The sequence below is a fragment of the Lissotriton vulgaris genome, chromosome 3_1, assembly GCF_964263255.1.
Source record: "Lissotriton vulgaris chromosome 3_1, aLisVul1.2, whole genome shotgun sequence".
NCBI classification, from domain to species: domain Eukaryota; kingdom Metazoa; phylum Chordata; class Amphibia; order Caudata; family Salamandridae; genus Lissotriton; species Lissotriton vulgaris.
The window spans coordinates 2,045,063,278-2,045,085,821 of record NC_141689.1 but is presented as its reverse complement, the minus strand read 5'-3'; positions in this window follow the sequence as shown (position 1 = coordinate 2,045,085,821).

The following is a 22,544-nucleotide window of genomic DNA, read 5'->3' as shown; positions in this document are numbered from 1 at the left end:
GTTTGTATTTATATTGACTCTGTTTCACAGCTGGCTTCCTCTTGTCTGTAGCTTCGCTCCTCCCTTTTTTTGTTACTCTGGCAGTAACCATTCCCTCACACCTCTTTTACATATCTTATTTTGAAGCAATACTGTTGGTAAAGAGAACAGAAATGCAGGCTTACAACATGTAGTTTAATAGAAGGTTTTATTGAGAAAGCAGGTACTACTACAGGAACATATAATGTCATGGAACACCCCCATCATACATCGCTCTATGATGTTATGAAAGAGGGGCATGGCAAGATACCAATATCATATGTCCTTTCCACTCCCCTGCTCTTCTTTCAGCATGATTTATTGTATCCTTTCCTAGCAATTTCACTCCTTTATTATTTTTCATAGGGTTGATTTGTTGACTTCAAGATTTAATTTAAATGTCAAGTAAATCTTTTATATTGATTCTTAGGGTAGCTATAACTTCACATTAGTTAGGTATTGTTTTGTAACTTGTGTAAAATATTCTAGTTGGTAATGACTTTCCAAGTATGTGATGCATGTTTATGTGTAGGTCCTGAAGAAGAATTGTTTGGTTTTCAGGGATGGGGTGTCCGGCATTCTGCTATGTGCTCCTCTTGCTGCCTAAGTGCAAAGAAATCTCAAGCTGGGAAGGAGAGCTGTCTTATTGTGCAAATATCTAAAGAAAATCTTTAGGGCAGACTGTGACTGCAGTACAGGTTGTGGTGGTTGCTGCAGTGTTTTTGGGTGTTCTTGAAAAGATGGAAGCAGGCAGTGTTAGTGGATCTACAAGACTTAGAGCAGGTTAAATAGAGGTGATATATCCTTCCTCTGTGCCATACTTCAAGCTAATTATCACTGGCTCATCCTCACCTTCTTCACTTCCCATTATTTTAGTAACCTTTCTTCCAAGTCCATCGTAATGGGTCTCAGTTCAGTTCTAATCCATATGAAGCTAGTAGGGTGCGGGCTTGGAAAAGATGGGGTAGTACCCATTCTTTTCCTTACCAGAGATTTGAAAGCTGACGTGTTCAATGGAAGAGCAGTCACAACAACATCCTAACCTGCAACAAGCTCAACTTTCTGCTCTGCTTCTACTTCCAGAAGAAAAGGTTTTGTAGGTTGAGATTCCTATTGTTTACTTTCCTCTGAAGATTCAATTAGCTGCTGGGAAAAATTTATTTCATACTCACTGCAGGTGTCTATGACTGAAATCACTGTGGAACTGAGAGACAGGGGCTTTGGTTTTGGTGGGGTAATCCTCCAGCCAACCTCTTCCTCTCCATAGGAGGATGCAGCAGGAGTGTTTCAGTTCAGGAAAAAGGATGAATGCTTGATGCCAGTGGTGGCACTGACATAAGGCGTATTTTCCTCACTGGCCACTTTCTTGGCAGGAAACTCCTTCTCTGCAAGCTCCTTCTTAACATTTGCAGTTAGCACTTTGTGCAAGAAAAACACATAGCAAAGGACTCGTGTGTCAGTGTTAGCTAATTTGCTGACTTACCTCCATCTCAGTATCATGTGTGATGTCAAGTGCACCTGCAAGCAACTAAAAAACTGCATGAAGTCATGAAACTTGGGAAATCTGACCAATTTGATACAAGTCATCATCATCATATTTGCTAGAAATTACACAGGGACAGCTAGCTTATTGTCCTTCTAGGGCTCATGAGACCCCTATGGGAGGTGGGGGATGCAGTCAACTATCTAATAAATGATTTAAATAATTGCTGGTGTTCCTCCATGGTCTGTGATTCTCCATGGGAGCCAGGAAGGGGGAAGGCAAAATTTGTTCGTGTCCATTCAGGGCCCATGGGACCCCTATGTGAGGCAGGGGGTAAGACACAAATGAAATCAGTGCATTAAATACATACTGGTGTCCCTTTAGGGTCCATGGAACTCCTATGGGAGGCACATGCTAGGCATTAAAAAATAATGCATTAAATAATTGCTGGTGTCCCTCCAAAGCCATAGGATCCCAATGAGAGGTGGGAGGCAGGCATACACACATATACATTGACTCCCAAATATTGGTGGTTGCTGCAAAGAAGGAGGTATAGAAAACAAAGACAAAATGGCTCGAACACAACACACACTGTCATACTTACACACACACTGGCTACTTGAAATGGCAACTGCCACATGGGCAGCAAAGAAGGAGACATGGAGATCAAAGAAAAAATGTCGGCCTATGACATCAGCCCATGCAAATTATGCAAAATGGACACCGTCTCACGGCTATCATAGAAGGATACTTGGAGAACAAAGAACATGGTTGCCCTACCCTGACTGGAGCACCTTCCTTTTCCCCCAAAAAAATCTTGTAGCATTGCAGGGAAAGGATTGCAGAGATGTACATTATCTACCTAAAATTGGCTGAGCCCACGCATGGGACTGTAGTTTACAAAAGTAAATTAAATGAATGTTAAAAATGCCCCAACCACGAACAGCCCAGGCAACATTAATCACTCCTCCAAATACTCTGCAGAAAAATATAAAATGTAATATGCACCATGAGCCCGTCCTGGCAGCATAAGACATTCACTTACATTGAGAAAATGGGATTAGTTTCCCTAGCTTCTGTTTATCATGAATTCAAAGTAGATTTTAAACTGGAACCCCTTTTGGATGAGGTCAAGCCCCTATAAGCTGAGACAATATATTTGAAATGTAGTTATGGGACCCTTCCTTTGTGTTCTTTTACTTCTAAATGGTGGTGAGTTTCAAGGGATCTCGAAGAAACGTGCCCTCTTTGTGCTGAATCCTATGAAACCATCAAACATGTTCTGCTCTTTTGCCCAGCACACAGGGGAAAATGGATATTTCCACTTTGCTGGCTTCTGGGCATACGAGATTATAGAACAGCAATTAGGATTTTGAGAACTGATTCTAGCCAATCCATAGTGCTAGCGGTTTCACGGTTTTTGCTATGCTTGTGGAGACTAAAGTACACATATCTGCAATCCAGTGATGCTGGTTCCATTGCACTAGATTTGCACACATTTTGAATGTAAATTGTTATTCTTGTTGGGATGATTGTTTTAGACTTTTACCCAAGTATCAATTGATTGAACTAATCATGTATTTTTATGTATTTTTATGGCCAAGTGCTGACTAAAAGAAAGACTAGATTTATCACAGCTGCAGCAAGGTTGTGCAAAGTAGTGGGCCATTAATTACAATTTGATATCCATACCAGCTGCATAAAAGAATGAAGGTGCCCCTTTCTGTATTTTCCCATTGTCTATTAATGGTAGGACATATTGGGAGTTACATTATGCACACATTATAAGTTATGTTACGAAGTTTATGCTGCTAGCTAATCTAAAAATTCTGTACATATATTATTGAGACATCTGCGCCACAACCACACAAGGACGACAGCTGCAGCTGGTTTTTTTTCGGAGGCGGGGGTATTTGTACATGGTTTAATAGTAAGTTGTTTTGTTTTTATATAGTATTGGTATTTAAGATGACTTATCATAGAGATTTTAACATTTGGACATATTTTATTGAGATCTTAATTAGATTGTTATAGTGAATTGTATGGTTTCTTTTATGGTTTTTAACCGAATAAAGATCTTGGAAATTATAAAAATACACCATGCATCTACACAAACTCACAAAAATGGTAAGTAAGCACATGGGGAAGAAGGTAACAGAGAAAATAGAACATTCCTGGTCATAGTTGCCTGGACTCCAAGAACCACTCTGAACCTAGCCATCAAATGGCATATGTAGACAAAAAATAACATACATTTTCAATTCATTACAAGGCCATCCACAAGCCCTTAAAATAATTACTAAAGAGAATGTGAAAACCCCATTAAATATACATAGATGGTCTTCTGCGGGACAGACTTGCCCCTACCCCTAAAAACAACCCAATAAATTAATTAACAAATTACAAAGATGTACAACATTTTTCAAAAAAGCAAATAAATGGGAAAATGCTTTATATCACTTCAGACCGCCACCATATCAAAAATGTGCAAACATTTTTGTAGGAAAATGATCTTTTTTGCATATTCACCCCCATTTATTTTGAAAGTGATGTTACTTTGTTTTGACTGTATACTGGGACTCCACTAATAAGTCTCCAGTGCATGTGCTCCGACCCCAAAAGCCTGTCACGATTGGCAGTGGACTGATATGCCTGGGTTTTGACTCTGCATGTTAGGATTCCCCATGCCAAGCTCTGGTGGAGGTGCTCAGACAACTAAAACTTGTCAAAATTGGCAATATTCCGAATTGGCATATTTAGCTTACCCATAGTTTCCAATTATATCGTACAAAAATTACCCAGGGCCTTTCAGTTAAATACCACTAATAGACTGACACAACCATTGTGTCACTCATTACTGTGATGGTACAAATATGACTCCAAGTCCACCACAGTAGCCTGTCTGTACAGTTTGAAAACTACGAATTACACTTGTCAAAGTAACCACTTGTGAAAGACCTGAAGTCTCTTTTCAACATTAATAAGTCACCCATAAATAGGTCTTAATGCTCATAGGGCCATTGCATGTATATTAAAGTAGAACATATACAAGTTTAATGTTAAACATGTCCTTACAGGAAAAATGCATCAAAAGCTAATTTCACTGTAGCGGGGCTAGCTGTTGTATAGGAAAGCAGTAGGGTACTATATTACATTTATTGATAGTATCTCTGCCTAGGAAATAGCCATAGACTATATACTTGAACTTTTTGAGATAGTTATCACAAACCCAAATGACTGGTGAAGTCAGATTTGTACTAATGATTTTAGAAAAAGAACTTTAGGAAATTTACCCTCTATAGGCATAAAGCCTGTAGAAACCCATATGTGTGAGCTTCCAACTGATATCCAGTCGCTTAATAGACACTTGCTGGGGTGTGACTTTGCTCTAAGAGCTGAGACAAAGACCTTGGGTGCGAGGAGATGTTCTGTTCCTCTGGCAGGGAGATCATCTGGTCTGTGCTGGTGAACTTATTTAACTTCAAAGAGCCAATCTTGTTACAGGCAGATGTAGCTAACATCTATTCCCACCTTTGCCCCTCCAGTTAGCTAGGCACCAATCCCAGGGAGAGAGCACCTTCCCCTGGAACTAGTTTTCAGAGACCATAGAGGAGAGGTTCTTCATTTCTCTGGTCACACTCCTGGAATAAACACAGAAACTCCATACAGGGGAAGACAGTTCTTCCATCTTGTTTTTAAGTAGAGAGGAGCACTGTGAGACTGTTTGCAGTTGGACGGCCAGGCACTACTGCAAAAGTGGATAGGCTTACGCGTGAGAACCTTTTGTCTACTGTTTAAGTATGACCCAGTAGTCACTCACATCCACATGCTAGTGCCAGGCATTATTGTAACACCCATGGGAACCCTCTTCACAATACTATTGTATCTGTAGAAGACAGAAAAAGGACTGCACTTGCAGTTGAATCCTGTGAGGGGACCTGAAAGGCTAGGCCTTCTCCAACTTACACCAAGAAAAAAGAAGTGTACTTGAAGGGTCAGTTAGGCAACCTCCTCTTAAGCGGAAAGAACAATTGATTGACAGAAGGCAGAATAATGGCATACATTCATCCCAGTACAGAGATCTGGGCCTAAATAATTTCTTTGCTCACCATGCCATTCCAGTTTGGGCCTAGCCATATGCAAATGAGTCTTGACCCTGCGCCCAATGGGAACAGTCCAGCCCGAACTGCCAGGCCAGATCCTCCCTGGACTCGAGACAAGCATCATAGGACCAGTTTCAGGCTTTCAGCCCTCATCAGCCAGGATAGCTTGCCTCCAGTGGAATGAAGTGCACGAGACCAACGTCTAGGTATAGCCGTCCCACTCGGTATGACAAATGCAAAAAGAACAATTAATGGACAGAATGCAATACAATGTCATACTTTCACCCCAGTACAGAGATCTGGGCCTAAATCCATTGTTTTTTTTTTCACCATGTCATTCCAGTTTGGACCCAGCCATATGCAAATCAGCCTTGACCCTGCACCCAATGGAAACAGTCCAGCCTAAACTGTCAGGCCAGGTCCTCCCTGGACTGGAGACAAGAATTCTAGGACCAGTTTTGGGCTTTCAGCCTCCTCTTAAGCACCAGGTATACAACAAGGTGCTAAAAACCCTTTTCCTAAAGAGCCCAGCTGACCAGTTTCAACTGGACCTGCCCTGGACCCTGCTGGTGACCTCTGCTGAAGTGAATCCTAACTCCCATTTGATGTACCTGAGGTCCTGACATTCTGGGTGATGTTGAAATGTACTCCTTCTACCATGCAGAAAAACCTGAGCTTTAGAAATGTTTTGGTACCAAAGCCTTCAGAAGGAACTGGACAAACCTGTCAAGTCAGTCCAAATACTTTGCCTCTGGTCCAAAGAATCAGGTTGTTCTCACTCAGATCTTTACCAGTGCAGCAATTCCATTTCAATGGAATATCACAGAGAGAGCATCTGGCCTTGTGGAGCCCTGGTTGGCTACAACTTGCATACTTGCCTTTCTTGAGGGATCTGAACTATAAAAAGTGACTGATGGCCTGATTATGACTACCACCAAAACCGCAGTGGCAGTGCTGTCGCCACCACACCAATGGTCCGACCACCCTATTTACACCTTGTGCAGTTGGACTGCCATTGTACCACTGTAACTGCAGCAATCTTTAATATTGCATATTGCATTCATGAGGCTGCTATCCTGATAGGCATATTACGAGTTTCCTCTCTGCCACCATTTTTATGACAGTTCCTACTCCATGAAAACCATGGCGGATAGTAAACAAAGGGGGCCCTACATTGCCCCCTGTTGCATCAGCGTCATGGGATGCATTCAGGGTAGCCCATCTTGTGCCCACTGGGGGCATTCACCACAGTACCTCAACGGCATGGACTGCACCAGTCCATACTGTGCAGGTAATGCCTTTGACGTTCCCATTGCAGTGCCAATTTCATAGGCACCGCCCAAGAACCACCTGCAAGTGACTGTACAAGTTGTAATCTGGCAGGCGGGCCTGGCAGTGTGGGAGCGGGGCAGCAACATAGAGGGCCAGCTCCCACACTGCCAAACTCGTAATTGGACCCTAAGTCCTAATGTAGAAATCTTCACTGCATGAAAGTGTGGAGAACCAGGCCTTATAGGCCTGGCGGCGCAGGGCACTCCTTAAATCCCCACGTTCATCTGCCTTGTCGAACAGAGACACGAGACACTCTGTTGAGCATGGAAAGCCAGATTTATTAGCTGCAGCCGAGCACAGTTATCCCAGAAGTTACACGCAAGGTAGGTTCTGAGGAGACTGCCACTTCAATCCGTGGCGCACAATCTTTTATAGGAACACATTTACAATGTTTGCTCCTTACTCATACAAAATGAACCAATGAGAAAAGTTGGAAAACAAGCTATCAGGTATCTCAAATACGCCTCTTTCTCAGACCCCGTGTGTTACCCCTCCCAACAAATTAATCAGTGGTGGTACCAACAATCCAATTTGCAGGTGTCAGGACGTATTTGTGTGCCTCAAAGGATAGCTGTATAACAAGAGAATATAAGGTGAGAATAGTGAAGGCCAGGCGGATAAGATAATGTAAGGAAAGAATAGGAGAAGGCAAATAGTCAGTCGAGAAGGCAAATAGTCAGTCGAGACGGGGATCAGTCAACCCAGACATGGATTAACGAACTGGGCCAGACCCTGACATCGGTTTCGTAAACAAGGGCAATGGAGTTACTCTTTAACTGAAAGGACACGCAGTAGCTGAGAAAACCAAAAACACTCCGTTCGCCGTACGGCCTGAGTGAGGGCAACACAAAATGGTGACGAGACACAAAATGGCGGCTAGATACGGGACGAAGTCAGAAATTGAAGAACCTCAGGTGCCAAAATTATCTGGCCGCAAGGGACCTTCCTTGGGCATGAATTTTGAATCTCTCCCACTCAGAGCTGTCTCACCAAAAGCCAACAGCTTCACCGGGACCTTGTCTGATGACTATCATGCCTCATGGAGGCCTTTTGGGCCAGTTTCCTTGCCCTGTTGAGGATTTTGGTCTTAAATTTCAGAGACTAAATCAACAGATACAGCTTCTGCCTAGATGAGCCTGTTTTTTGGATCCAATCATACTCCATCACAGTCAGCCTTAAATCGCACTTAGGTGCCTGTCAAGTGCACACATATGACCATGGTTGGTGTTTAACACTTTTTGACACTATAAGTTTTCTTTAAAACTAATATGCCCCATTGAAAAGTTTGACTTCCATTTCAGAATCTAAGTCCTAAGGTAAAATCTTTGGACGGGATGAACCTGTTTGGTGTTTCTGAACTGTACTCCATCGAGGTTGGCCTGAAATTGCAACTTGATCCCTGTCACTTCTTACCTGAAATCTTCTAAAACTCATATCTCAAGTCTCCCCTGTAACAGATTTTGCACTCATAAATGTTTTGCAAATTTTCTTGGGTTAGGCCTGTCTGCTTACTGCCATAGCTACCATGGGTTGAGCTCAGGTTTACATTTCTAAAACATGTACTACTTGTGGTGGACTAACTTCCAATCCAACTAATAATGCATAATGGATAATTACAATTATCTGTTACTCCCACTTGGGCCCCTACTACAAGGCTCCTTGCTTCTCAACAACATACAAATAAAACGGGAAACAAAGCAAGAAAGAATAACAATAGTGATTCCTGTCTTCTCTCCAATAAAATACTTTTTGAAAAGTACTGCATTGAACTTGCTTGACTTTTCACAAAATAGTAAAGAATACAAGGATGTATATGCAGAAGATATTACAGACAAATAGAGAGCTATGGTCCCCCCCCCCCCCCCCCAGATTACAAATCCAAACTGCCCAAGGGCTGAACAAAGCAAAGGAAGGAGACTTCAGGGTAGGAAGAGGTAGTTTCTATCTATGTACAGTAGACTCCCAGTCTCTATGGTGCTCTCTTCCTATTTAAAAAAGGAAACCTTTGTTTTGTGCTCAAAATATTACTCAAACAGTGCTTTCTGCTAAAAATTCAACTTGAAAATGTATTTTCAAATCCATTTTCTTATTGCTTGCTTTAACGAACTGCCCCTCACATTCGGAGGATGCAGCTCTCATTTCTGTTTATTGCATTGTTTCCATGCTTCTCAAGTTCAAAAATGTCTTCGAGCAGGATTTTCATTATATACAACATGGCATAGTAGCACAATCTTGTTATTTACACAAAAGTATGCCAATTACACAGACTCTGTTATATGTAGACCAAGCAAGTGAGCCACCAGCACTATTAGCAATATACAACACTGAACAACTCATGAACCAGTCAATTGATAAACATAAACCTGACCTGACTCATGCCTGATAGACCCCTTAAGCCGATGTTTTGTTTGGAAGGGTGGCAGCTTCAGCTGATATAGGATTCATCAGTAGAAGGGCGGGGCTTACCACCCTTAATCAAAGTGTAAGGTGCATCCAAGCATTGCATTTTAGGGGTACGACCAGTAGCGAGTAGAAGAACCCAGCATTTGACCCGCATTGTTGTTTATGTAACGTTTTTCATGATATTAAAGTTCCTTTCAAGAAAGCTTGGACTGACCAGTATTGTTTTGTGGATGATTGCTGAGTTTTGAATTTTTGGCCCCCACACTACCTCCATGAAAAGCATTTGACTGCATGCCCTCACTACCCTGAGATCTAGAGTGGAAGGGGTGTAGTGGGCCCAATTTACATTGCCATAGCACGATGGATCCAGGAGACCAATGGCAAACCGCCTGTCTGCCCTATGGTCCCTCCAAACGGAACCTGACACCATACATGTTTCTTTGTTTGTCCTTTTTTCTACATAAAAGTTTCTCTGGCCATACTTGGAGAAATTTGGGCAGGGAAAAAACATGAGTAAGAAATAGCCAAACAACTAGAAATCCAGATTCACAAGCAAACATTATTTGCACCTGAGATTGAATTTACCTAAGAGCTCAAAATTAGATCCTTACACAAGGTGCATGGAAACATATATTTTAGGAATGTTATGAAAATCTAACATTGCTTCAGTATCACGAACCAATGATGGACACCGCTGTTCTAGACTGCTCTCCATGGCCCTTATTTATGAGGCCTTGCGTCAGTTTTGCGCCGCCGGTGCGTCACTTTTTGTGACGCACCAGTGGTGTAAAATATGCGCCCTGTTGCGCCATATTTAAAAAGTGACACATCTAGGTAGATGCGTCACTTTTTAAACCCCTGCGCCACATTATACCTGCGTCAGGTATAATGTATGCAGAGGGGGTGTTCCCCCGCCAAAAGCCTCGTAATAGTGACGCAGTGAAATCTATGAGATTTCACTGCGTCACTTTTAGGATGCTGTTGCGTCAAAATCTTGCGCCTGCCTCACAGCAGGCGTAAGACTGACGCAAGCCCTTTCACATGGGGCTTTCCCCATGTGCGCATTGCTGGAGTTGCGTCACTTTTGTGACACACTCCAGCAATGCGTCACTTTTGCGCTTACAGATAGGTCAGAAATATTGACGTATCTATAAGTCCTAGCAACATGATGCGTCATACATTAAATATGACGCATCATTCGTGTCGCAAGGAGTGCGCAGTGAAAAGTGACGCATCGCTGTTTTCACGCAGCGATGGGTCACTTTTCATAAATGAGGCCCCATGTTCGCAGTCCCGAGAGGCAATGGATTTGGCAAATGTGTGCTGTACAAAAAAACACATAAAACACTTAAGTGCGCACAGTGGAGGGCGATACAAATAAAAAGTGGTGAGATGGGTGGAAGGAGTGCCCGAGCAGTTCAGAAGGGAAGCAAAAGGTGGGTTAAAAATAAATAGATACAAATACTTACCTGATGCTGCCATCCACTTCGCGCCTCAATGCTCCTCTGCTCTTCTGCTCTCAGCAGTCCCTGGGACACATCACAGACTCCCCATCTAATCCAGACTCTGCTCTTATGCTATAACTAGGATGAGTGCAGTGTGGGGATTGGCCTGAGCGGGCTTCTTTGACGCTCGCTCAGGCAAAGGGAGTATGTGCTGTTTCTCCACTCATCTATGGAATAGAGCTGGTTAGAGAAGCCGAAGTGCACATGTCTGTTTGGCCGCCCTAAGACGGCCGGCCAAACAGACATGTACACTTGAAGAAGTGGTACCACTCCTTCTCCAAGTCTCCCAGTGCCAATCAGGATGGCCCCGCCCCGCCCGGTTAGCATACTGGCCATAGCAAGGAAAACTGAAATGATACTACACATGTTTTATTATCATTTCATTTTTCCTTTATTCACTGCTCAGAAAGCAATGGGGCTGTGCTCCTCTGTCTTAATGGAGGAGCCGCCACTGAGTGTGAAGTGGGCATCAGCCAACACATACCTCATCAAATTACTTCCTTCAGAAATGTAAGGTGTTTTTTTTCGGAGGCAGGTGGCTTCTTCTCTGCATGTGAAGGCTGTGACATATTAAGTGGAGCTTGTCACTATCTCACCTGCTTATCCTAACAGCTGGAGGTGGAACATTTTCAGTGATTGCACACTTCATGCAGCTGCTCCTGAATATTCCATAAATAACCAAAATACATTACCGATTCATTCTGGTTTATTAAACCTAGCTTGGGGGATTTGTGTCATTGTTTACCGAGGAAATTGCAACAAGAGCACATAGCCTTTGAGGGACCACTGGTAAAACGATCCCAGTTTGCAGCCTTAAGCAGCAGAAAGCGGAATACTGAACGGAAGAGAGAAGGGACTACATTGGATGATTAAAATTCATCTAAATGGCTGCGGTTGACACAAGAGTCCTCGGTTCGTAGCATAATGCTTGCATGCCTTCTGGGTCTTCCATGTTTATTTGCTTCCATCTCCCCGCAGACGCGCTTTATCCTTCGGTCTTATCTGAAAGAAGCAGTTGCTGCAAAGTGTTTTGCTCGCCGCATACACCATTTAATCTTTTCTGCCATTGATGGATTGCTTTTGTGATTCGCAGATGAAAGCGAGCCTTAGAAAGAAGGTATTCCCTTGTTGGTTTCGCTTTGGTTCTTCTGCTTGGTGGTTTCTGCCTCTATCTATACAACTGCAGCAGAATTTATACATATTTAAGGGCCCGTCACCGGCCAATAATAGCAAGATTTCATTTCCATTTATCCAGTATTTTCCATTTAGCGTTTTGCTATGGTTCAAAATCTTCGACACAAGCAGTTTGGTTGTTTTCCTCTTTTCCGAGCCCGTTTTCTTCCAGTGACTCCAGATCGAAAAGCATTTAGTGCACTTGGCTCCATCTGAGTGCTTTCGTGTTAGATGTCAACTACCTGTGGCAGAACTCTTTAATCTGTCATGATTTCTCGGGTTAAAATAAATCGTGTAAAGTATATAAACTGACTACCTGCACATTTCTAATGTGTTTGATCGAAGTAAATAGTGGCAGTCGAGAAATATTTCATTCAAAGCCTGTAACTTGCACGAAGTCAAACAGAAAACGGCGAATTTACTCCCATCCTAGCATGCAATAAACTGCAGGTCAATATGTAGCCAGCGGCATAAGCAGTCTGCCCAAAGGGCACTGATTATGTCAGGTACAAACTATAGCTTTCCTTGTTGCTGAATTCCCGTGCATCCTACCTATCAGGAGTTTATTATTGGTAGAAAGGATGTATTATTCCACAGCAAACTGATATCTACTAATAGGTATAGTCAGGTGGAGAATGCTTATTGAGGACATTCTCTTGCACCCTAAATAATTATTTAATCGGAAACAATATACACACGTACACATTAATGAGCAACAAAGGCTCAAGAAAATGTTTCATACTACACACAACAAAAGATCTGGAACCATGTTGTACAGAGATTAATGATGCTTCCAAAGATGTTTCTGTTTCATGATAAACAAAGTGAGAAAATAAAAATATATGCAATGCAATATATGCAATGCTGCAGAAAGGTGAGTGGTTGGGATTCTCACCCTTCAGTTCTGGTGTGCATCTGTGCCCAACCACATGTTGCCATTCGTCAATAGCAGATTCTAATTTGCTGACTGAATGCTTAAGGGAGGATTTTGTGGAACAACCTACTTAGCACAGTGTCAGAGCTGGCAGCAATGCTCAACCTTCTGGATGAGACACAGTTTTGAAATGTAATGTGAGATCTTTCTATACATTAGGAACAAAAAAATAATGAATGCAACGAAATTATAGAAAATACATGTTTTTTCAGACACAAGGGAAAGGTTATTACTGTTATTGTGCGTGCTTTCATAAACGAGATACTTATTAAAATCAAGAAGGAAAGAACGCAGATCGAGTGAAATATCTGTAAAATATTTCTTATAATAAAATACATGTCTTTTAGAGTGCTTGTATACAAGATGTCCATTCCCAACATTTATAGATACTCAACATGTTAAAGTGTTTAAGTGCTGACAATGAGCCCAGGATCACAAAGACCATGTATTTTAAGCCTATTAATCTTTGTGAACAGCTGAGGGAACCCATAGCGATTATTTTTCTGTTCTTTTTTAGAACTAGCATTACACAAACATTGAATAATAACGATATAGGGGCCTATTACGATCTCGGTCGGAAAGCCTCCGACCCGAGGCCGGAGGCTTTTTGACCAAAATCATCGTTTTCATTTCTGACTGCCTGATTACAATTTAGGTGGTCGAAATTAACACCGTCTTTCTTTCCGGCTGAATTACCAAACGGGCAGTCCAATGAACGACATTGCCGCCATTCGGATTAAGATGCTCGGTTTCCCACAGGCTTTCCATGCGGACATGGAAATTTTGTTGGAAAGCGAAATTGGGGGCACCTAGCAGAGCCCCCTTCTCTTTAGGGCCTCCAGTTGATTCCTGAGGTGCCTGCCACACGGTGCAGGGATGAACACAATCTTCCATTTCTCTATGGGAGTTTATGCTATGCCCAGTTTACAGTTGCAAAAACAACAATTGATGGACAGAATGCAGAACAATGTCATACATTCACCCCTTACAGAGATCTGGGCCTAAATCCATCATTTATTTGCACTCCACACCATCCCAGTTCAGACATGGCCATATGCAAATCATCTTGACCCTGTGCCTCATGGGAACAGTCCAGCCCGAACTGCCAAGCCATGTCTTCCCTGAACCTGAATCAAGCATCCTAGGACCGGTTTCTGGCTATCAGCCATCTTCAGCCAGGATAGCTTGACTCCAGTGGTGTGGAGAGCACGGGACTCACGTCTGAGCATACCCGTCCCACTCGGGGTGACAAATGCACCGCCTTTAGTACCAGTTTACAGTTGCAGCACAAGCTCCCATAGGAAATGGGAGTATGTGACTGCACCACGTGCAGTCGCATCATAATATGGCCGGGATGCCTGTCACCCCCTCCCAACACAATCCCCAAGGATGGGAAGACGGACGCAGTTCTGAACTTTTGGAAGGCGGAGGGAGTTACCCTCCCGGCCGTATTTATTAAAATATGAAACAAAATTAAAACATTAAAATAACAGTTTCATATCATGTACAATTTTCATTTATTACATTTTGATGAAGACATGTTCTTTGGCTAACCTTAACCAATCTCTAGTACAAAGGTTTTCCTAGCCGAGTCTAACATCCTGCAAATGCATACTTTCTAAATTAAAATTGTACATCCTAGCATTACGGGCCAACGGCAAGGTCGCAACTGGTGTCAGATCCCCACTACCAGAACTCTCTCCCTCACGGTGTGAGGGCGGGCGCGCAGGGGACTGTACCCTCTGTGCCAACTCCATTTTCCCTTGTCTTGCGGGGGCCCCCATTTTAACTCGACGCCATCTTAAAGGTCGTCCGAGGACCAGTGTGAGGTGTCTGTAAGAAGGCAGCGTGGACCCCCCTCCCACCCCACACTGTCTATCACATCCGCCGTCGCGGATATCCGGGCCCCGGGAAATTCGTAGGAGGGGCATCTAGCCGCCTCCTCCCCTGGAAGGGGCCTATGGCCGTCTTCCCTTAGGCGACCCATACTTAGTGGGTGCCGCCTCCCCGTGGGAGGGGCCAATAGCCGCCTCCCCCCGGGCGCTCCCATCCATAGTGGGTGGCGCCCCCCCTCTAGGGACCTTGAAATTACTGCTCACCGATCATGACCTTACCGCCCGACCAAAAAAATAAATACGACATTTGTTTACCTACTATGGAAGAAAATGAACTGTACATTGCAATATTTGTCTATATTACTATACATTCATCACATCATTAAACTAGACCGTTATCATCCGCTAAACCAAGGGAAGAAGATGTTATCAAGCAAATCACTTTATTGCAGTACCAACATTGCTATTTTATTAACCGCTAAACCAAGAGAAAACAGATGTTATCAAAGCAAATCACTTTATTGCAGTACTAACGTTGCCATAAGGGGCTGGTGGGTGGGTCAAAATTGCTCCTTGTTCCGTCGAGGGCTCACGTGCAACGAGTGGGTGCAGCTTCCAAGCACAGGAACAAGAGGATGCTTCTTCGGATTCCTGCTCTCTTTATTCCTCTTCGGGAGGGCGTGTACCCTCCTCCGGTACGCCTACTGGGCGTGGCCAACGGTGTAGGTGTCTAGGACAACCCCTCTTGGGCGGGAAAAGGCGCGCCCTGGCTACGCCGCTTCGGGCATACCAGCCATGACACGCCCCCCGCCCAAAATGGTTTCCCGAGGGGATCCGGGCCCCCTACCATACGTTCGGGGGGACCAAGTGGTCGCCCCTTTCCATATGGCCGGGATGCCTGTCACCCCCTCCCAACACAATCCCCAAGGATGGGAAGACGGACGCAGTTCTGAACTTTTGGAAGGCGGGAGGGAGGTACCCTCCCGGCCGTATATATTAAATTATGAAACAAAATGAAAACATTAAAATAACAGTTTCATATCATGTACAATTTTCATTTATTACATTTTGATGACGACATGTTCTTTGGCTAACCTTAACCAATCTCTAGTACAAAGGTTTTCCTAGCCGAGTCTAACATCCTGCAAATGCATACTTTCTAAATTAAAATTGTACATCCTAGCATTACGGGCCAACGGCAAGGTCGCAACCGGTGTCAGATCCCCACTACCAGAACTCTCCCCCTCACGGTGTGAGGGCGGGCGCGCAGGGGACTGTACCCTCTGTGCCAACTCCAATTTCCCTTGTCTTGCGGGGGCCCCCATTTTAACTCGACGCCATCTTAAAGGTCGTCCGAGGACCAGTGTGAGGTGTCTGTAAGAAGGCAGCGTGGACCCCCCTCCCACCCCACACTGTCTATCACATCCGCCGTCGCGGATATCCGGGCCCCGGGAAATTCGTAGGAGGGGCATCTAGCCGCCTCCTCCCCTGGAAGGGGCCTATGGCCGTCTTCCCTTAGGCGACCCATACTTAGTGGGTGCCGCCTCCCCGTGGGAGGGGCCAATAGCCGCCTCCCCCCGGGCGCTCCCATCCATAGTGGGTGGCGCCCCCCCTCTAGGGACCTTGAAATTACTGCTCACCGATCATGACCTTACCGCCACAGGCCGGATAGTTGACCGGCTATCCGCCCCCCCCACAACTCCTACTAAAGGTCATGCTTTTACAAACCCCTTAACCATGCTATGAAGTCTCCTATGAGTAAGGCATTCCCCTCCCGGGACAAATGGACCCCATCATCGAGATACATGTGATCCCCCCGAATACATCCATGCGGAATACAGTGCAACTGCGCCGAGCGAAACAACCTACCAAGTTTGTTATTGACCTTTTTTACTGACTGGTTCAGTGCTGACACCGAGAGGCCCCCCCGCCACACCTTCCTGGGAATCATGTGGGACCATGCTATTGTGCACCCCGGGACCCTTCTCGCCAGCCAGCTAACCGTAGATAAAACTCGCTCGAGTAGTACTCGCCGACCGAGTGTCACCAAGTCATTGCCCCCCAGGTGTACTATGATTACAGATGGCGGTGACCTCTGCCGCCCTAACAGTTCCTCAACAAAACATTGAAACTGGTCAATACAGAGCCCGCCCCTTCCGTGGAAGGTCACTCTGTACCCGTATTCCCCAGCTGCGTGAGTCACGTCACCTGCTTTGAATACGTCCCCGGCCCGCCTCACGTATGAGTGGCCCACGACCCACACCACTCTCTCCTCAGCCGGTGATCTCTGACCGCTGGTCCCCAGGTGCCGGGTCGACTGCACAGTCCGCCCCGCATAGCATGCTCGCGAAACTGCAAACCAAACAGAAGACAAGAAGCGTGAGTGCATGACATTGACTTCACAACATGTGCAACCGCACATACCTTTTATAACAGTTCGAGGACCATCGTCCCAGTTGTTTCACCTTCTCCACACTCTGACCCCCGGCTGTAGCCTCTGTAGCAGCCCCTATCCTAAAGGAATGGGTCCCGAAGTCGCCCGGGTCCATGCCCGCCGCTGCGATTGCCATTGTTAGTACCCTCTGAAACTGAAACCTCGTCAGTGGGGTGGCGTCGATGTGTCTCAGCAGGCTTCCCCCCCATGTATCCGCCCTTCGCGCCAAATATTCCTCAACGCACTTTACCGGGCACATGGGGGACCCTTGCATGCGCTGGACAACAATACTGTCTCCCATGGCGCCCTGGTCAGTCTTGGACCTGGCTATTGTGACCACCATTGAATCACCCTTAATCAGAATGTGATCCCGACACAGACCTCCCTCAACATCTTTCTTATTTCTTGCCACCAGCTCGCTCACCCGCATAGCCCCATGGAACGCTAATGCGAAAGCGGCCCGGAACAGCACTGCCTCGAACTGGGAAGAACATGTCGCGGGGAGTATCGACATCAGCAGGGACAACCTGTCTAACCCAATCGGGTGCCTCTCGTCTACTCTACGACCCTCAAGGCGTTGCCAACCGCGAAGGGCTTTCTTTACAAAAAGGACGATGTCGGGTCCTTGATGCCATGTGCCTGCGCCATGAATGAAATGGCGGCCCGGTGCCTATTGGCCGTTGCCACTGATCGGCCTTCTCTGTGTAGTGCTACTAGAAACTTCAGGACATAATCCTCCTGACCCCAATTGTCCCCCCCTGCCGGACCCAAAAATGCACAATAGGAACGAAACGCTCCTTCGTATGCCTTCCTTGTCCTGGGGGCTAAGCTTGCTGCCACGAGGTCTTGTAATCCGGGGCACCGAGTAGCCAGAGTGCTTCGGGAAATGGTGCCGCCGCTAGGTCCGCGGAAGGTAGATAACCCCTGAAAGCCTGCATGTGTGAACGAGAGAGTGCATCAGCAGTCTCATTCAGTACACCCGGCACATGTTTCGCCCTGAATTGCACGTTCAGTCTCATGCAAAGTAGTACAATTTCCTTCAGTAATCTCAATATCCACTTGCAGCGTGCTGCCTGGTTATTTATACATTTAACCACAGTCATATTATCGGACCAAAACACCACAGAGCGATCTTTGAACTCATCCGGCCATGCCTTCAGAGCCACAAAAATGGGGAACAACTCGAGAAACCCAATGTTACCTGTGAGACCGCTGGTGTGCCACCACATCGGCCATGTCTGCGCCGACCATTGATTACCAAAGATGGCGCCAAATACCACGCTCCCCGCCGAGTCGGTCCACAAGCCCAGCTCGTCCGAAGACGCTGGCGGCTTGTTCCACACTACTCGACCGTTGAAGTCCGGCAGAAACGCCAACCATATGCGCATGTCCTCGCAAACCTCTGCCGACAGTCTCGTGCGGTGGTGCCCTTCCTTGAGACCAACCATGGCTTGTGCAATGGAGCGGGAAAAGTGGCGGGCCATTGGTATCACTCTTAGGGCAAAGTTAAGCTGACCCACTGCTTGTTGTAACTGATGGAGAGTAACTTTCTCTTTGCTAATGCACAGTTCCAGGGAAGCCCTGAATTTCGCTACTTTCCCCACTGGCAAACGGAAACATCCCTCCACAGAATCGAGCTCAATTCCCAGAAACTCGAGTGAAGTAGATGGTCCAACCGTCTTACCTGGTGCCAATGGCACCCCGAATTCCTTCATGAGAGTGCAAAATTCATGTAAGGCCTGCGCACATTATATGTCGCTGGCTGCCCCCAAGAACAAAAAATCATCCAAGTAATGCATAACATGGCTATGGCCAGTGGCTTTGATGAATGCCCATTCCAAAAAAGAGCTGAATTTCTCAAAATAAGCACAAGAGATGGAGCAACCCATTGGCATACATCTATCCATGTAGTAATGGCCCTGGAACACAAAGCCTAACAGACGCTGATCCCGTGGGTGTACCGGGAGCAACCGGAACGCTGACTCGATATCTGACTTCGCCATCAGCGCTCCGGGCCCCAGGCGATTCAACATGGCGACGGCATCATCGAAGGATGCGTACCGCACCGAACAAACTTCTGGGTCAATCGCATCGTTCACCGAAAGACTCCTCGGAGCTGACAAGTTATGGATCAGCCTAAATTCCCCCGGGTCCTTCTTGGGGACCACTCCCAACGGGGAACAGATGAAATTAGTTACTGGCGGGTGCCTATATGGGCCGGCGACCGGGCCAAGGGCAACCTCTTTTGCAATCTTCCTCTCAACCACCGCTGGATTATGCTGAACCGACAGTTGGTTTCTACAAAGTGGTTCCCCACGAAAATCCCCCGCCGGGATGTGGAAACCATATGAGAAGCCGTCCCTCAACACCCCAGCGGAGACATGATCAGGGTATTCGTTTAGCCAGGGGATCATTGCCATGATATCAACGGGGGTAGGTAGCGGTACACAATGATCCCCCTCAGACCTGTTTGGCCCCCCCTCTACCCCCTGTATCACTATTCCTGGATCTGCACGTACTCTCGGGGTGTGAAGAACTTCCGCAACCTGCACACACATGTCTGAACTTACATGTCCCTTGTGGCCTTGTGCAATTGCCCCTGTTAAAATTCCAACAGACCCCTTTCTTACCCCCATTCCCTCCATTCCTTGGTTGGTGGTCACCAGCGGGGCCCGCTCGAAAGGGCGCCGCAGGCTGTTGGCGGGAAGGCCCCGACCCATTCCCGCCTAGCGAGGACGACTTCGTCGCGCCCGGCAGGAGCTGCTTCTGCCAAGAGATCGAGTCGAGAGAATCCCACGTCAGAGATGCATCGTACTCCTTGGCCTTACGAAACTTCATATCGTAACCCATCCACTCATTGCCCTCATACGTTTCATAAAAATCCATTATTCGTGCCTGATAGCAGGCCAATTCAGGCAAAACCACGGGCTTACGTTCCCCAATAATTGCAGTGAACATCGCAAAGGCCTTGGCCCAATTTGAGATTGTCTCATCAACCCTGAAACCCGCCATTTTGGCTCGCCATACACTCGGGTGCCACAAATCCTTCTGTGTCTTAACATACTCCATCTCGCGATGGTCAGTCAGTAGAGAAAACATATTCACATACTTATCAGCCCATATCAATTCTTTCGTGGCCAACGGTATATGTTGGACCACCTTCTCCCGTCTTGAGGGTAAAGACCCCTCCCTTGCCATTGGCAATGCTTGCTTACCCGGCTCCATTGCTGCTCCCGCTGTTTTTTCGACGCCAGCTGCCGGTCCTTCCGAGGTCACCTGTGGGGGGACAAGAGGGAGATTCGCCTTTGCGGCATCACGCGACTGCCGCAACTGCTGCATTAGTAACTTGGCCTCTTCGGCCGTGTCTCCCGGTGCCGTAGCACCCCCTGTTTTTCTGCCAAGCCATGCGGCCAACTGGGCGGCTAATTCCGGAGGAATGTCCTCCTCGCTGGCGGGCGTAACTACAACCGGAATCGGTTGGCCCGCGTCCGGGATCGGTACCGGGGCCTCGACTGGAATGACCGGGCTTGCCGGGGGTTACTCGGGAACCGGGCCCTCCCCCCCTGCCATCCTATTCCTGACCCTTTTACCCCTCCCTGCGGGGGCAACTCCCGGCAATGCCGGGCCTATAACTTTCTTCGGTTTACCAGTATTGTTCATCGCTGCCATCTGCTTTTTCATGCTCGCCATATCTTTTATCAGCATGCGAAGCATCTGGTCAGTCCCGGACTTCTTTTCCGCCTTCTTGCCAGGCATTGTTATCGGATATTCGATCCTCGTTGCTCAACACGATCCTGGATCCGTAGGCTCGAAGTCGCTGAAAGAGAAACACAAGAATTACAAGTTCTCAAAATTGCTCCTTGTTCCGTCGAGGGCTCACGTGCAACGAGTGGGTGCAGCTTCCAAGCACAGGAACAAGAGGATGCTTCTTTGGATTCCTGCTCTCTTTATTCCTCTTCGGGAGGGCGTGTACCCTCCTCCGGTACGCCTACTGGGCATGGCCAACGGTGTAGGTGTCTAGGACAACCCCTCTTGGGTGGGAAAAGGCGCGCCCCGGCTACGCCGCTTCGGGCATACCAGCCGTGACACGCCCCCCGCCCAAAATGGTTTCCCGAGGGGATCCGGGCCCCCTACCATACGTTCGGGGGGACCGAGTGGTCGCCCCTTTCCATTCTGTGGTTGGTCCTGTTTCCGCCAAGATGTCGGTTGGAGGTAACTCCAACCAACATTATAATTGGTCCCGTAGACTCACAAAGAGAACAGTTACTGTAGGCTTTATTTATCATTTTTTAAAGTGTTATTATTGTATGGGAAGGAGGAAACAAAAATTGGCTAAAACAAGAAGGGTGGGTTTTGGGAATGCATGATAAAAGATTGAGTAGGTTGTAGTGGTATTGTCAAATCTCCGCATATCAAAATGTTTAGGAGGTTGGCTGCTGTCTGAAATAAAGTTTTTTCTATTTGGATTCTCTATATATGTATATATTACCTAGTGGCAGTCACCACCAGTTAGTTATAATTAGATCTGCTTTTGTTATGAATAAGCTCAGCATTTCATTCTGTATTGATGTCTAAAATTCGCTTGAGAAATCACCCTAAAACTTTCCAGACACTAGCTGAATTGACTGGGACACTAGTTTTGAATCTTTTGTGAAGATTCGTCAAACTGCACCATAGTTATAAGCAGAAAACATGATTTTTGCATGAAAACTGGGTCCTGACCTACTGGCAGTCGCCAGTAGGTAGTTATAGTTAGGACCTATTTTCCATAAGAAATCTGCAACATTCTATTTGGAATAACTTTGGCACCAGTTGACGAATCTTCCCAAAGTTTTCAAAACTGGTGGGGCTCTCCGGTCCGCTCCTATCCTAAAAGTCTCGGGGTGATTTGTCAAGCGCGGGCCGAGAAAAAAAGGGGTCCCAAAATGTATTTTCCCCATGCAATTTCCCATAGGAACAATTTAATCGCAGCTACAGCCCAAACTGCTGAACGGAATTACACCAAATCTTTGCTTAAATGGTGTAAATACGATCAGTAATTCCTGAGAAAATCAAAAGTAAAATCACATATATATCTATGGCTGCGGAGCATCTGCGCACCCTAAGAGCACCCTGCCGAGCTTGATCTGTATTCTAATTGGCTATCAACACTCCAAATCAGGAATTGTTGGCAGCCATCTTAGAACCCTAAGAAAAAAATGCAAAAAATGCAAAAAGGGGGGAGGGTAGAAACACCCTGACCCCCCAGGCCTGCTCAGGGGGTTCCAAAAATATTTTTTCCTTTTTTTTAAATCGGCAAAATCCGTGCAGGGTGTGCGGTTCTT